At 43.8% G+C, this 16,057-nt stretch overlaps 1 long non-coding RNA gene and 1 pseudogene across 1 annotated transcript; one reads left to right on the top strand and one right to left on the bottom strand.

Annotated features, from left to right (window-relative positions):
- The first annotated feature begins 265 nt into the window (after positions 1-265).
- LOC148802188 (large ribosomal subunit protein uL30y pseudogene) lies at positions 266-1,061 on the top strand (annotated as a pseudogene).
- A 1,134-nt stretch (positions 1,062-2,195) lies between these two features.
- LOC148802189 (uncharacterized) lies at positions 2,196-5,128 on the bottom strand. Its single transcript, XR_016082871.1, has 2 exons — positions 4,726-5,128; positions 2,196-4,637 (listed from the first exon to the last, which is right to left on the bottom strand). It is a non-coding gene; the product is annotated as an uncharacterized LOC148802189 (long non-coding RNA).
- Between the last annotated feature and the right edge of the window lie 10,929 nt (positions 5,129-16,057).

A 16,057-nucleotide genomic window follows, 5' to 3' on the forward strand; every position in this document is an offset into this window, starting at 1 on the left:
GACAAAGACTCCCTCCATTAGCATTCCGTCAAATAACTTTAAAAAATTCTAATCGGACTGTTTACATTTTTCTAAATGCCTAAACTACCCTTTTCTAATTTATTTCACATTTTTCTTTAATTCATCAAATCATTTCACCATCGTCCCATCAAATAACACGTCGTCCTCCGTTACCTCCTTTGTGTCCCTGGGAACCGGCAGATACAGTCTCATGCTCTTGCAAAGCAAAGCGTGAGTGTAAACCATATTCTTCATCTTGTCGTATATGGGTGCTATTGAACGTTAGAAGGATTTGCAGTGAGAGGACTTGACAGAGACTGAAAGGACGATGATGAACAAAGGTTCCAAACGGGGAGTGTCTCAGAATCTCTGCAATTCACTCATCCAATCTCGCATAGTGCAATATAAGTAGCTTGAGATCATGGTGGTTTCATAGACGAGTCTGCAATTTAGCAATGGGATGATGAACCGGTGATCAAGACAATAGGTAATCAATGAATGGTGAAGGATGGATATAAGCTTGTTCCTTGGTGGAGTATAATTGAGTAAAAGTTGAAAATTGAAAAGTCATCTTCAAGAGGACTGAACAATATGTTAAAGAATACCAGGAATAGGAGAAAGAGCTAATCAGATTGAAGCGTGGGGCCAAGCTGAAAGATGGTTTCTATATTAATCCAGAAGCCAAATTGATGTTCATTATTCGTATTCGTGGTATTAATGCAATGCATCCACCGTTTGAGACAGATTTTTAATGGTGTGCTAAGTAAACAAAGTAACTATGAATGTGTTGCATAGGGTTGAATAAACAGCAAATTGCTTTGATTGATAATTCTATAATTAAACAGGCCCTAGGAAAGTATGGGATCATTTACATGGAAGATCGGATCCATGAGATCATTATAGTAGGGCCCCACTTCAAGGAGGCAAACAATTTTCTTTGGCCATTCAAGTTGAGTGCTCCATCTAGCGGCTTGAAGAAGAAGAGAAACCGTTATGTTGGAGGTGGGGATGCTGGAAATCGGAAAGATTATATCAATGAACACATTAGGAGGATGAACTAGTGGCGATACCTTTCTAAAGCTATAATCCTCTTGTTAGTTCTTAATCAATTTCTAATTTTTGTAGAGACTTTGATTTGGTTTTAGGTGATGTTTTGTTAAGGCTGCATTTGTTTGAAGTGTAAATTCAAATTTTACATCATGGAAAATGTGAACCGGTTTAGTGATGGATGGAAATTGGGACCAGTTGATTTTGAAAATTTACACCGATCATGTTTAGTTTTCTATGATGTAAATTTTTAATCTGGGTCTCGACGGAAAAAGGTGAACAAGCAATGCTTACGCTGATAGGCATGAGCAAGCAACGGCCATAGATACCCTGCACCTGAAGCGCTGCGGAGGCTCACAGTTGCGGCGATTAGTACGGGACCTCACATGAACTACGTGAGAGTGGATCGCACACGAAATGCAGTATTGCATCTTCGCGTATAGCTTTGAGAGCGTGTAGCCTATTTCAAGAACAGAAATCAACATAAAGGAATTGACCAATGCCGGTGATCTTTCTTTCCCGGTATAGCCACTATCGGGGAAACTCATGACCGCCGACAAAACTGTACAAAACTGCCGGCCTAGGTAGCATCAATTTGGACTATTAAATTAAGTATTGTCAGCTTATCCTTTACTATACCGGCAGTCATAAATCGCTGGTAAAGTAAATAAATTTATAATTTTCAAATATATTATAAATACCGGCATTACAAACCTCCGGTACAAGTAAAAGCAAACCGCCATAATGATTTTCAATGTACATGTGTGTCGGTGGTGTAAAATACCGGTGTAGACACCATGGACCGCCGGCGGTCGGAACCGCCGACTTTAGTTTTGTCAAAAACTGGCCTGCTGTCTGGACCGCCGGCCTAAATTTTGCAAAAATTTTCCTACTCATTTTAGCGGCGGCCTGAACCGCCGGCTTAGATCATACTTAAGTCGCCATTTAGGCCTTATGTATAGCTACGTCGGCGATTAGGTGACCGCTGACTTTGATCACTATTTTTTTATGATATGTTATTTTTAACATCTTTTTATATATGCACTTTATTGATCCACCACTATAATACATACTTAATACACTCTTGCAAATTGATATATGGAAACTTAAACAACTTAAATAAAAGTTTAAATGTAAAACTCAATCTATTAATATAAAGATTAATCATTATAATATTGAAAACAAATTGTTCAAATACAACTTATTGATCCATGACAAATTATTGTTCCTTTGATCTTTGACTGCTACTGCCTTCTTCCCCTGATCTTTGACTTCTACACCCATCATGGTGAGCTTTCAGAAAGCCAATGCTTAAGCCTGTAAAGCTACAATATATCTCAAACAAGCAATGAAAGGCATCCAAGTAGAAAACTTGGACTTCTTATGTGCCTATCTCAAGATGTATTAAGCTCTGAATGGGCATTCTGCAATTTCAGTCCCACTATTCAACTCAAAACACCACCATATATAAAGTACTGTTACAAACTCGGTGGAGACCCTTCCTTTTTCACTCTATTCGGTTCCTCTAGCTAGTTCACTAGAATCCTTTTCATGTTGTCAATCAGCTTTTGCATCTGTTCCCTGGAATGCAAGGGTGATGGATACACACAAACACAATCCAACTGCCCTTTGTGAATTGTATCAAATATAGCGATGGAGGGACCAACACTATGAACTGAAGAGCAACCCATGTAATCTTCCAGTCCAACCTCTTTGGGGTGATCTACTGAAATACTTTGGTGAGCTTGGAGAAGAAGATTGCTCCAAAGAAGTAGAGGAAGTGTTGACTTATATTTAAAGGGATGACATATTACCTCCTATCATCGTTCTTCAGACACTGTCCAGAAATCCATGTCTCACTCTCTCCGTTGTCAAGGATTACATTGCTAGAAAACTTGAAGAAGAATCAAAACTGATTGAAGAAGACCACCGATCTATTGAGAAAGACCGGGAAGACACCTCAGTGATGAGGAAAGAAATCCAGGATCTTAGGACTAATGCAAGGATTTTCCAGCTTAGTATGTGCACTGCATGCACTTTTACCCTTGATCTCCCTGCTGTGCACTTCATGTGTATGCATTCATTCCACCAGCATTGCCTTGGAGATAATGAGAAAGAATGCCCTGAGTGTGCTCCTGAGTACAGATCTGTCCTAGAGTGAAGAGAAGCTTGGAGCAGAATGCCAAGGACCAAGATCGGTTCTTTCAACAAGTGAAGAACTCAACGGATGGGTTTTCTGTGATTGCTGAGTATTTTGGCAAGAGGGTTGTGAGAAAAACTAGCAATGGCACTGCTGATGCTTTTAGATCAGGCAGCACTGCCCCCAGTAGTATCTTCCGACATGGCTTGTTTATTATGTTAAGTCATTTTTGTGGAACATCATTTTAGCTATTTCATTCTAATCTTTGGTGAATGTTGTCTGGGGCTTCTATGGAACATGATTGGGGCTCAATTGAGGGGTTGAATGGTGCACTCATGCATTTGATGCTCTTGAGATTGAGTTGTTTTTGTACCAGAACCTGATCTAGCCAATTGATCAGCTGATTAAGGAAGAGGAAGAAAGATCCAAATCTCATTTACCAGTACATTTAAAAAGGCTTTTAGGGGTTGTCATATTTCATGGCAGGTAATCTGTTTCTCTTTGTGAGAATTAGTGGAAAAGACTGGTCTTTTATGTTCTCTTTTTACAATCAGAAAATAAAAGTGGGTTGAGGATATGGTTTTTGTGGCACATTTTAATTCTTTCTAGTGTAATGAAATGAGGTTTGTTAAAAAAAAGAAAAAAAAAAAAACAAGCTAGACTAGGTCTAGATGCTCTCTTTTTTTGAAGTTATTAAGCCACAAATGGGTCTTTCTTGCATGCTTAGAGTGCCAATCTACACAGGAATTATGCATGAAATTCTGCCCATTCACACCAAGGAATCCATGTGGGATTAAACCAGAACTTAAACTCAAATTTGAGTTACAAATTGAGAACCTTTATTGAATCAGTCAATATAGGTGATTTCCAAATAAAAAAAGCAATTGAGATAGTTTGATGAGTTGTCACAAGTGGAAACTATTACAACCACTAAACAAAAAAGAGAATAAGTGTTTGGATTTTATTCTTTCTCCACAAAAGGTGGTTTGCCAATCTCACATTTCTCAAAGGTATAGCAAAATCCATCAACAGCCAAAAGAGAATAACGGGATTTGATTACAAAATTTCTATGTGAATTCCCTTGTTAAGAAAAGAAGGGAATATTAAGGAAACACAGTTCAGGCAAAATAAGAGATCAACAAGTTCAGAAGGTCCGTTCTCTATGGTCAGGCTTTTCAGTTTGGATTCAAAAAGAATAATTTTACTACTGTTGTTATTCAAAAAAAACAAGCTTAGAAATTAACCCTTATATGAATGAATTCTTTATGGTTTGACGTACCTTCTTTTGAATTTGGCTTGACCTGCTGCCGTCTTTATGCTTCAAGAATCCAATAGGTCTCTTCTATTTAGGGCTTCACAAAAGAATCCAATAGGCCGTCTTTTTGCTGCCGTCTTTATGCTTTACAAAAGAATCCAATAGGTCTCTTCAAGAATCCGATGGATGAAATCCCTGCATATGAGGTGAAACAGTGGTGAAGATAAACAAAGAAATCCCATAATAAAAAAATATAAAATCGTAAAGGAAAGAAGGTGATTACCGTTTGCACAAGCAGGAATGGAGTACCAGGAACGAATCTTCTGGCTTCAAATCCTTCTCTCTGAGTTGGGCAGAGATATCCACAAACAATGCACAGTTCTCTTGAAATCTCCACTCTCACATCCACTGTTCTTTTGAAATCGAACTCAATGCATGGTTTAAGCTAAATGGAGGAAGAAAGCTATGGCATCGAGATTTAAGGAAAGGAAGATTTTCATGGAGAGATATTCGTCGATTACGTTTCACGAACCCCTCCTTTGGCGCAATATAGCCGTTTTGGCGGGACCTGTTTCATCAATCAATTAGGTTATTATTTTCTTTTCTTTTTTTTTAAATAATAACCGTCGGGACCCATCATGCCGTTACGTTACATGGTTTGTTACAATTTGACCGCCGGCCCGCAATCACTGTGTGAGCGGGCAAATTTGTTGTTCGATTTTGCTGGGATTTGCTGGCATTGGACGCGACCGCCAGAGACCAACCGCCGGCTAATAGGAAATTTCTTGTAGTGTTTGCCGCAATTAGAGCAGCGAATGAACCTGACATGGCCTCTTCCATGCTTGTTTCGTCCTCCGTTTCTCCTCTTGAACGTCTGTAAAAGATGGTATTTGATGTAACCGTTTTTGGTCACGTACCATTTTTTGTGGTGTATAAATTTTTTGGCTAAGTACCTCGTTGTTTGACCCAGTGGTGACGTGCCTTGTGATGAGCTACTTGGTGGCGAACTCCCTGCGGGAGAACTACTTGGTGACGAACTGCTTGATGGCGGTCTGGTGGCGAATTGCCTGATGGCGAACTGCCTAGTAGTGCTCCCTGGTGGCGAATTGCCTGGTGGCGAACTACCTGGTGGCGAGCTACCTGGTGGTGAACTGCCTGGGGGTGAATTGCCTGGTGGCGAACTGCCTAGTGGTGCTCCCTGGTGGCGAACTGCCTAGTGGTGCTCCCTGGTGGCGAACCGCCCGGTGGTGAGCTGCCCGGTGGTGAGCTGCCTGGTGGCGAACTGCCTGGTAGTGCTCCCTGGTGGCGAACTGCCTGATGGCGAACTGCCTAGTGGCGAACTACCTGATGGCGAACTGCCTGGTAGCGCTCCCTAGTGGCGAACTGCCTGGTGGCGACCTACCTGGTGGCGAACTGCCTGGGGTCGAACTGCCTGGTGGCGAACTGTTTGGTGGCGAACTCGTCACTTGACTTGCTCCTAGGCGGCCTGCAACTCAGAGGATGGTGGAGCTCCCTGGTGCAGCGCAACCCGACTACCCTCCGCGTGAGGTGATTTTCTCTCCTTTGTAGACGGCGGGAGCTGAGGGACCTGCGAGAACTGAATCAGAGGACCCGGGGGTATTTTCCCGGCGGGGACTCTCCGATGCCTAAGTTAGTATTCTGATTACAGAGGGCTTGGAGAGAAATGAGAGAGCTAGAGAGTGGGGGTTACCATCCTTTTTTCCCCCTTCTGGCTTTGGGGGTCGGAGTCCTTATATAGTGGTGCCCTCGCGGGTTAGGTGGGTGAAAAGCCTTCAAATGGTAAGACGTCATATACCGTCAGAACCGGGGTACGGTGATGAACTCCTCGAGGTTGTCAGGCTAGCGCTTGTGCCAGGCGGCCAGGTCGGCGCCTGGGCCAGGTTGTCAGGTCGGCGCCTATGTCAGTCGGCGGGTCGGTGTCCGAGCCAGGTTGCCAGGCCGGCGCCTGTGTCTGTCGGCGGATCGGTGTCCAGGCCAGGTTGCCAGGTCGGCGCCTGTGTCCGGGCCAGGTTGTCAGGTCGGTGCCTGTGTCAGTCGGCGGGTCGGTGTCCGGGCCAGGTTGCCAGGCCGGCGCCTGTGTCCGGGTCAGGTTGTCAGGTCGGCGCCTGTGTCTGGGTCAGGTTGTCAGGTCGGCACCTGTGTTCGGGCCAGATTGCCAGGTCGGCGCCTGTGTCCGGGCCAGGTTGCCAGGTCGGCGCCTGTGGCAGGCTGATCCGGCCAGGTCGCGCAGGTCGCGCGTAGGCCGCGCCAGGCCACCCGTGGGCCGCGTGCAGGTCGCGCGTAGGCCGCGCCAGGCCACCCGTGGGCCGCGTGCAGGTCGCGCCAGGCCAGCCAGACCTGTGCCCGGGGGGGACACCAACTTGGTAAGTTGTTGCCTGGGTGCTTGCCTAGTTTTCACGAGGTGCCACGTGTCGCAATTTCACTGGAGGGCCAAATCTGCCCTCATCAATTGCCCCCCACTCCCGAGCTGAGAGTAACTCAACGAAGGGAGTAGATTTCTTTTGGCCCGTAAGTCGACGAGCTAGTAAGTTTTGATCCAATTCCTTAGGCTTTGGGAGCTGCCTATATGTGGCGAGTTGCTAGTAAGACGAGGGGGTCTCCGCCAGTTCAGTAGTGTAGCCCTTAGGCTCTGGGGCAACTTATAGTTCACTTTTGTTGATTTTGTTCCTGCTGAGAAAGCGACTGGATATTTAGCAATAGTGTGGCCCGCAGGCTTTGGGAGTGACTCGTAGTCTACTCTTTTTTGACTTTTGCTCGTGCTGGAGAGGCGACCGGGCTTTAAGCAGTAATGTGGCCCGTAGGCTTTGGGAGTGACTCGTAGTCTACTCTTTTTTTACTTTTGCCCGTGTTGGAGAGGCAACCGGGTCTTAAGCAGTAATGTGGCCCGTAGGCTTTTGGGAGTGACTCGTAGTCTACTCTTTTTTTATTTTTGCCCATGCCGGAGAGGCGGCCGGGTCTTAAGCAGTAATGTGGCCCGTAGGCTTTTGGGAGTGACTCGTAGTCTACTTTTTTGACTTTTGCCCGTGTCGGAGAGGCGACCGGGTCTTAAGCAGTAATGTGGCCCGTAGGCTTTTGGGAGTGACTCGTAGTCTACTCTTTTTTTACTTTGCCCGTGCCGGAGAGGCGACCGGGTCTTAAGCAGTAATGTGGCCCATAGGCTTTGCCTGTGAGGTGTCGAGCTATGATTGTGCTGCATCAGCTTCGTAAGGCCGGTCACCCACTCCTACAAGAAGCTACTAGGAGCTCGACCTTCGGGGGCAGCACTTCTAACTTTAGGTTGCCAGCTCACACGGGAGCCTTGGAAGGCTCGACCGGTAAGGGCGCCTATGTAGTCTGTTGGCCGTCAACTCCCACGGAAGCCACGAAGAGCTCATCTTTGTAGGGGGGACCTTGCGGAGAGGACTGATGAGGCATTATTTGAATTGAAAGTAAGGTTGGTAGAGCTACTTAGTCTGTTAGCCCCCTGCATAGTTTTTGAGTTCATAAAAAATGTAAACTATAAAGTGATAGCTTCAAAAAAGTGAGGACTTAGCTTTGGTAAGATGAGAACTTAGCTTTTGTAGGATGAGAACTTAGCTTTTCGTAGCATATCCCACAGACGGCGCCAATTGATGTAACCGTTTTTGGTCACGTACCATTTTTTGTGATGTATAAATTTTTTGGCTAAGTACCTCGTTGTTTGACCCGGTGGTGACGTACCTTGGTGATGAGCTACTTGGTGGCAAACTCCCTGCGGGATAACTACTTGGTGACAAACTGCTTGATGGCGGTCTGGTGGCGAACTGCCTGGTAGTGCTCCCTGGTGGCGAACTACCTGGTGGCGAACTACCTGGTGGCGAGCTACCTGGTGGTGAACTGCCTGGGGGCGAACTGCCTGGTGGCGAACTGCCTGGTGGCGAACTGCCTAGTGGTGCTCCCTGGTGGCGAACTACCTAGTGGTGCTCCCTGGTGGCGAACTGCCTAGTGGTGCTCCCTGGTGGCGAATTGCCTGGTGGCGAACTGCCTGGTAGTGCTCCCTGGTGGCGAACTGCCTGGTGGTGAACTACCCGATGGCGAACTGCCTGGTAGCGCTCCCTGGTGGCGAACTGCCTGGTGGCGAGCTACTTGGTGGCGAACTGCCTGGGGGCGAACTGCCTGGTGGCGAACTCGTCACTTGACTTGCTCCTAGGCAGTCTGCAACTCAGAGGATGGTGGAGCTCCTTGGTGCAGTGCAACCCGACTACCCTCCGCGTGAGGTGATTTTCTCTCCTTTGTAGACGGCGGGAGCTGAGGGACCTGCGAGAACTGAATCAGAGGACCCGGGGGTATTTTCCCGGCGGGGACTCTTCGATGCCTAAGTTAGCATTCTGATTACAGAGGGCTTGGAGAGAAATGAGAGAGCTAGAGAGCGGGGGTTACCATCCTTTTTTCCCCCTTCTGGCTTTGGGGGTCGGAGTCCTTATATAGTGGTGCCCTCGCGGGTTAGGTGGGTGAAAAGCCTTCAAATGGTAAGACGTCATATCCCGTCAGAATCGGGGTACGGTGATGAACTCCTCGAGGTTGTCAGGCTGGCGCTTGTGCCAGGCGGCCAGGTCGGCGCCTGGGCCAGGTTGTCAGGTCGGCGCCTATGTCAGTCGGCGGGTCGGTGTCCGGGCCAGGTTGCCAAGCCGGCGCCTGTGTCTGTCGGCGGGTCGGTGTCCGGGCCAGGTTGCCAAGCCGGCGCCTGTGTCTGTCGGCGGGTCGGTGTCCGGGCCAGGTTGCCAAGTCGGCGCCTGTGTCAGTCGACGGGTCGGTGTCCGGGCCAGGTTGCCAGGCCGGCGCCTGTGTTCGGGTCAGGTTGTCAGGTTGGCGCCTGTGTCCGGGTCAGGTTGTCAGGTCGGCGCCTGTGTCCGGGCCAGATTGCCAGGTTGGCGCCTGTGTCCGGTCCAGGTTGCCAGGTCGGCGCCTGTGGCAGGTTGATCCGGCCAGGTCGCGCAGGCCGCGCGCAGGTCGCGCAGGCCGCGCGCAGGTCGCGCGCAGGCCGCGCCAGGCCGCCCGTGGGCCGCGTGCAGGTCGCTTCAGGCCAGCCAGACCGGTGCCCGGGGGGACACCAACTTGGTAAGTTGTTGCCTGGGTGCTTGCCTAGTTGTCACGAGGTGCCACGTGTCGCAATTTCACTGGAGGGCCAAATCTGCCCTCATCAGTATTAGATTAGAAGACAATTGGTAGGTGAAGAAAAAGAACTAAGAAAATCAGTGGCAACCAGAGAAGTATGAAGATACCATTTTTTCGATGTAACCGAGAGGAAGAGTGGATCCTCTGCTGCCTGTGACTTTGGTCGCAGACTTCTGCTGGTCTAAGAAGAGGAGGGGAGATGAAGCGAACGAGGGAGAGAACGGGGTCTTCTCGATGTAACTGTTGGACAAAGACATGCAGCCGGAGAAGCGAGTAACCGTTGGACAGAGAAAGGTAAAATTTTACATCGATGTAAACTTTTCACTGATAAGAATGGACTTTTACACCGATTGATGAGGTATATTAACACTTCTACCAAATGTCTACAAAATCGAACCGGGGTATAAAGTTTACTCCGGTTCGATTTTACACCTCTACTATGTCAATTGTTTCTATATTCAAATTAAACATTAGTAGAATTGCTTCTATATTCAAATTTTCCTTAAATGATTCAAAAGTTACAAAGCATCCCACTGCCTGGCTCATTTGAAGCTAGACTACACTTACGCCTAAGCGAGGCCGGGGGCCAGAGTGACGAGATGAATATCAACCATTAGATTCTAACGCTAGAGGCTACTATGTCAATTGTTGAAAGACACAAAGTAGTTGGAAGAAAATGTTTCTAGAAGTTCAACATCTTAAACCTGTCAAGTGGACCTCACCAATTACCATAGTAACCCGAGAAGAGGCGTTAATAAGGTTAACAAGTTTGATGTGATGGTTCAAGATGAAGGGTCAAGGTGGCTAATTTGGTTGATAGCCACCAAACCAAATTAGCCGATGTGGAGGTGGAGGAAATATGTTGGCACGGGCTTCTTTTTGGGACCTATGAATCAAGTTTCCTTGTGGAAAATGAAGTTTCTTATAGTTTTGGTTTGTAGTTGCAGTTTGCTGAAGATTTTTTCCTTTTCTGACGAGATCACCGGTGAGAAAGTTTCTTTTTGGGACCTCACCGGTGAGAAAGTCAAATTTCTCATTGTTAGGTTTTAAGAGAGAATGGCAAGAGAGAAAATAGAGAAAGCTTAGTAGGGTATTTTGGTAATTTAATGCCTTTTATCATCTAACTTAGCGACCAAGGGGGTCTTTGTCACAAAAAAAAGTGCAGGGGTCTTTGTCACTAACCCGATAGTACAAGGGGGGTCTTTGTAATTTACCCTTTATAAAATGACTCAGAACCCTTGTGTTACTTTTAGGCCATGTTCTCTTTTTAGTAAATTTATATATGCACTTACTTAGGTATGCTTCCCTGGGTAAGTGTATTTATCCATGTTTTTTTATTTCTCAGGTAACTGGTGAGAAAGTCAGATTTCTCACTGTTAGGTGTTAAGAGAGAATGGCAAGAGAGAAAATAGAGAAAGCTTAGTGGGGTATTTTGGTAATTTAATGCCTTCTATCATCTAACTTAGCGACCAAGGGGGTCTTTGTCGCAAAAAAAAGTGCAGGGGTCTTTGTCACTAACCCCATAGCACAAGGGGGGTCTTTGTAATTTACCCTTTATAAAATGACTGAGAGCCCTTGTGTTACTTTTAGGCCATGTTCTCTTTTCAGTAAATTTATATATGCACTTACTTAGGTGTGCTTACCTGGGTATGTGTATTTATCCATGTTTTTTATTTCTCAGGTAATGACCATTTATATATGCACTTACCCAGGTATACTTACCTGGTAAGTGTAAATAAGGTAATGGCCATTTTGGTCATAAAAATCCATTAATAAAATGGGCATTTTTGTCTCATTTAAGTATTGGCAACTTTCCTCATGTGGGGAAATTATTTACCCACCTAGGAGATGGGTACCCAGGTGTAAGTAAGGTGGTGGTTAGGCTAGGGGTGATGGCCTCCTTGAAAGACAAAGGAAGAACAGGGACGAGGAGTCAAACGGAAGGTTAAGGCAAAGAGGGTGAAGAGACACCTGAACAGGGAATCCAATGATAAGGTTAATCAATGACTGGATGAATGGATTTCATTATGGGAAGGATCTCTATTTATAGGGAAGATCCTAAGATCCTTAAAGGAATGAGCTGAAGGTGTTTGTTTTCTATTAGGAAACAAAATATTGGATTCGTTGTTGGTCGTTAAGGGGCACTACTGGGGTTTCGCCACATGTTCCTATTGGGATCTCTTCGAAGATTGATTTTCCTTTCACTCGAAAATCCTCATAACCCATGTGTTCTACTATCCTTTTGCGCCTTACTTAACTGACATGTCGTTAGTGATGTCACTGTCTAGTAGACGACGTCTTGTTGGACCCACATGGCATTTGGTCACATTCGTTATTTTGAAGTCACGCATGTAGTTAAGATCTAAGCCCAGTCCTTAACAAACAGGGACCCTGTGGCGATTGAGGGTTTATCATCGGGTCGGGTATGTGTGCACTTTATCGCAGGTTCGACCTAGGTTTGCTTTGGGTTTACGCTAAGAATAAGTTTATCACAAGCGTACGATGAGTCGTAGGTTCATCACACACCTGTGATGTGCTGTAGGTTCCATCGCAAACTTGCGACGCATTGTAAGTTCATCGCAAAGGGAAGATTGGCTACAGGCTGATTGCGAACGTCCATGTGGTATCAATCCAATGTTCACTGTGCTTTGAGGAACTGAACGAGCACTATGTACCTACACCAGGAAAATAAACTTTCCCTGATCACCACATAAATTTGAAAAAAGAACATGGGTTTCTTGGTCAATGGGAACCAAAAACCCATTGACTAACTTTCCCCCCTCTCAAAATCCGAAAAAAGAACGCCCCATTAGTGTTAGTTGTTTTCATGATTACATCTAATTGAAACATTAAAAAAGAACACTTCTTCCCTTGCATGAGTTGAGAATTTGAGATGGATTTCAAATCAAATATTAAAAATATTCATAACATATAACCTATTCATGTGCCAGGTTTGGGTTGCCCTTTACCACTTACTAACAAAAAATGTGCAAGTATGTGTCTAAACCCAACCCGATTATCAGGCTTATTCCCATGCCCAACCCCAATATAAAATCGAAGTTTGGGTTTGAGCCCGAAGCCCAATGTATGTTAAGCAATATTTTAGTTTTATCTTCTACTTCTATATTTTTAATTTACTCTAATGCATCTCCACACCCATTTTCTCAATCAAGCTAGGAGGAGAAGCTCATGGACATTTTCACCTTTAAAGAGGTCTTAGATAAGGGGATCCTCTTTCCCTCTATCTTTTCATTCTTAGAATGAAGGTCCTTTTCTCATATGCTTAACCAGGAAATAGTGTTACAGATCATAATATGGGTTAGAATGTGTAGAATGGGAACAACCATCACTCAGTTGATGTTTGCTAATGATTGCATACTTTTTTGTAAAGTAGACATTTCTAATATCAAAGCTTGAAGAGCCATCTGGACAACAAATTAACTATGAAAAATTAAGTAATTTTCAGTAGAAATGTGCCTAGGTAACATTAGAAATTATTACCAAGAATATCAAAATATTAAAAAAAAAACTCTATGGGGTTCTAAGTATCTAGGCTATATAGTTGATTTCAACACCAGAAAATCAAGCATCTGTTAAATCTTGGACCGGATCCAAGGCTGTCTTAATTCTAGGAATACAAAATTGTTCACTTAGGCTAGCAGAACAACTTTAATTCAAGTAGTTGTCCAATCCATTTTGAACTATTCCATGGCAACCACCCTCTTCCCCAAAAAATTTCATGATTAGATTGGCAAACTAGCAAGAGATTTCTAGTGGAAACCTAAAAACCATAGCTTGAAACACACCATATCTTGGAAAAAGTTTTGCTTCCAAAAATCAATGGTAGAATGGTGCAGGCTATTGAATAATGCCATGTTTAGCAAACAGATTTGGAGAGTGTTGAAACAGGAGAACACCCCATGGTGCAAGGTTATTAAAGAAAAGTACTTTTCAAAATCCAGATTGTTGAAGTCCAAGAAAGGTAGTAACAATTCAAAATGGTGGAAGCAAGCCTATGAACTATTTTCACATTTCAAACCTAATATTCTATGGTTTATCAAAGATGGCACCTCCATCTCTGCCCTGGAAGACCTATGGGTCCCAACTCTCATAGGTGGAATCCCACAACTATGCCTAGGTAATTCCACTGTGCAAAAGCCCAAGGTAGTCGATCTTGTGAATAATGAGTGTGAATGGAACCTACAAAGACTACAAAAGTTCTTTGATACCATATAACCCATATAAGGAAAATAAGACCTCAACCTAATCTTGAAAAGGACCAAGTTATATGCAAGAAAACAAACTCAAGTTTGTTCATAGTTAAATCTTCATACAAGTCCTTCTATGCCTCTTTACCATTACTTCAAATCTTCACTTTCAATGGAAGTTCTTGTGGAAATTAAAAATCCCACACAAATGCCATGCTTTTATTTGGAAAGCTTTATGGGAGGCTATTCTAACGAAGGACAAATGTACTAGATGATTACACCTAGCAGAACAACTCTAGTTTCTACTCACAAGAAGTAGAATCTTTATGATGCTTGCTCTTCTCATGTCCATACGCCTAGGCCACATGGTGCGAAGCTCATATTGGAATCAATTCCATAATCATAGAGCAGAAGCCACTCAACACAATCCTAGACAACTGGCTAAATTCATTATAGTCACAGTTAAGCAATAAGGAGATCTCTTTCTACCTCAACAAGTTCTATGTAATCGCTTACCTTATATGGTGAGCAAGAAACAAAAAATTGTTCAAAAACCATTCCCTCCGGCCTTCAGACATTATCAACAAATCTCAAGAGTACAACACTGATGCTCACATGAATGAAACTTCGGGACTGCAAGCGCAACGCATCAACACAACACAATGCTCATCTTTGTACATTAATGACTCTTTTGATCCTATAACAGGTGATGAAGGATGCTCATTCATCATCCAACACCATTAAAATGCATACATACAAGCGGAAGACCGACCATGTTGGGTCATTAACAACCATGACACTGAGCTGAGAGCACTAGCTAATGGACTTGAATTAGTAGCTTCAACATTTGTCGACAATACTATAATAGTATACTTCGACTGCCAGTCCTTAGTTAAACTATTTACTTCAAATGAAAGGCCAACAATGTGGATTGAACAACTTCATTGGAGGAACATCAGTAATAGACTTTGATCATTTAAGAGCCATTATTTTGAATGTGTAAATAGGTAGTCAAATTATTGGCTCATCTTTTTGCTTATTTTGCATGTAGGCTAAGTAACCATCTCATATGACTCTACTTACCAGAAGCATGTAAATATCATCTCCAATCAATGATTGATTTTGCTTTTTTGAAAAGGGCAAATTTTTTAAACTACCTTTATGGTTTAGTTAATTGACTAACTCTATCCCTACTATTTCTGACAATTGCCTAAAACTCCCCTTATTGTCAATGCTCCATCATAAACCATTCACATGTGATATCATGTGACTTATATTTTTCAAAATCCCTAACTTACCCTTTTATGGTAAAAAATGCCATTTTTCAGTTTGGGCAAGATGATTATGCCTTAAAATGCCATTTTATGATTGAACTAGTAGTAACTGCTCTTTAGTTTCAACCCTGTGATGCTCAACGGGGCTGTGGTTGACACAACAAATTTTGTTGGACTGATTTCTAGGAAATATGGAAGACGCTTCTTGGACGGATCATCTTTCTATTGGCAGTCTCCAAGAACACCAAGAAAGCCATTGGGGAATAAGTGAGGTAAGGGGCAAAGATCTTTACTTAACAGAAGCTATTGTTTTTTTTTTTTTTTCATTTGTGGTTCGTTGGTTCAAATGCCATTGTTGATATATAAATTTTGGATCCAATATGAAATTGAGTGAAAAGGAGTTATTGGCCCACTAAGAAAAGAATAACAGAATTTGGGCCCAAGGAAAATATTGGGTAGGGCCCACTACAAATCAAATTGAATAGTAATTGATATGGAAAAAAGGCTTGGATGGCCAATATATGTGCTGGTTATTGGCCTAATTGGTCACACAAGATTTCTTTCTAAGTGGATTTAATCCTTTGGCGCTTAGCCTTCAAACATGCCACCCCCATATGGTAAGGCTACACATGGTGCGTAATCACCCAATTACCATTCCAAATCTCGACCTTTAGGTGGTAACAAAATGACAAATCAACCAAAAATCTTTTCAAATTAATGTGATGGGTTTGGGTTAATTTAAAGGATTTTTAAGTGACAAAATAAAAAGGGAAATGGCAGTTGGTTAATTGATAACGGGTTGAGGTATTTCCTTTGATGTGGGCCTTCCACCGAATCATGAATATTGATCCTATGGCCTAACTCATGGGCACCAGTTAGATCTTAGTAAGATGCCCGTTAATAGATTGCCGATAATTGATTTGGAGTGAAAGAGGATCGCATTAAGAGTTGGGGGATCTAGTGGGACCCATTTAATGGA

Source organism: Nelumbo nucifera, chromosome 2, assembly GCF_055504915.1.
Source record: "Nelumbo nucifera cultivar China Antique chromosome 2, China Antique-T2T, whole genome shotgun sequence".
NCBI lineage: Eukaryota > Viridiplantae > Streptophyta > Magnoliopsida > Proteales > Nelumbonaceae > Nelumbo > Nelumbo nucifera.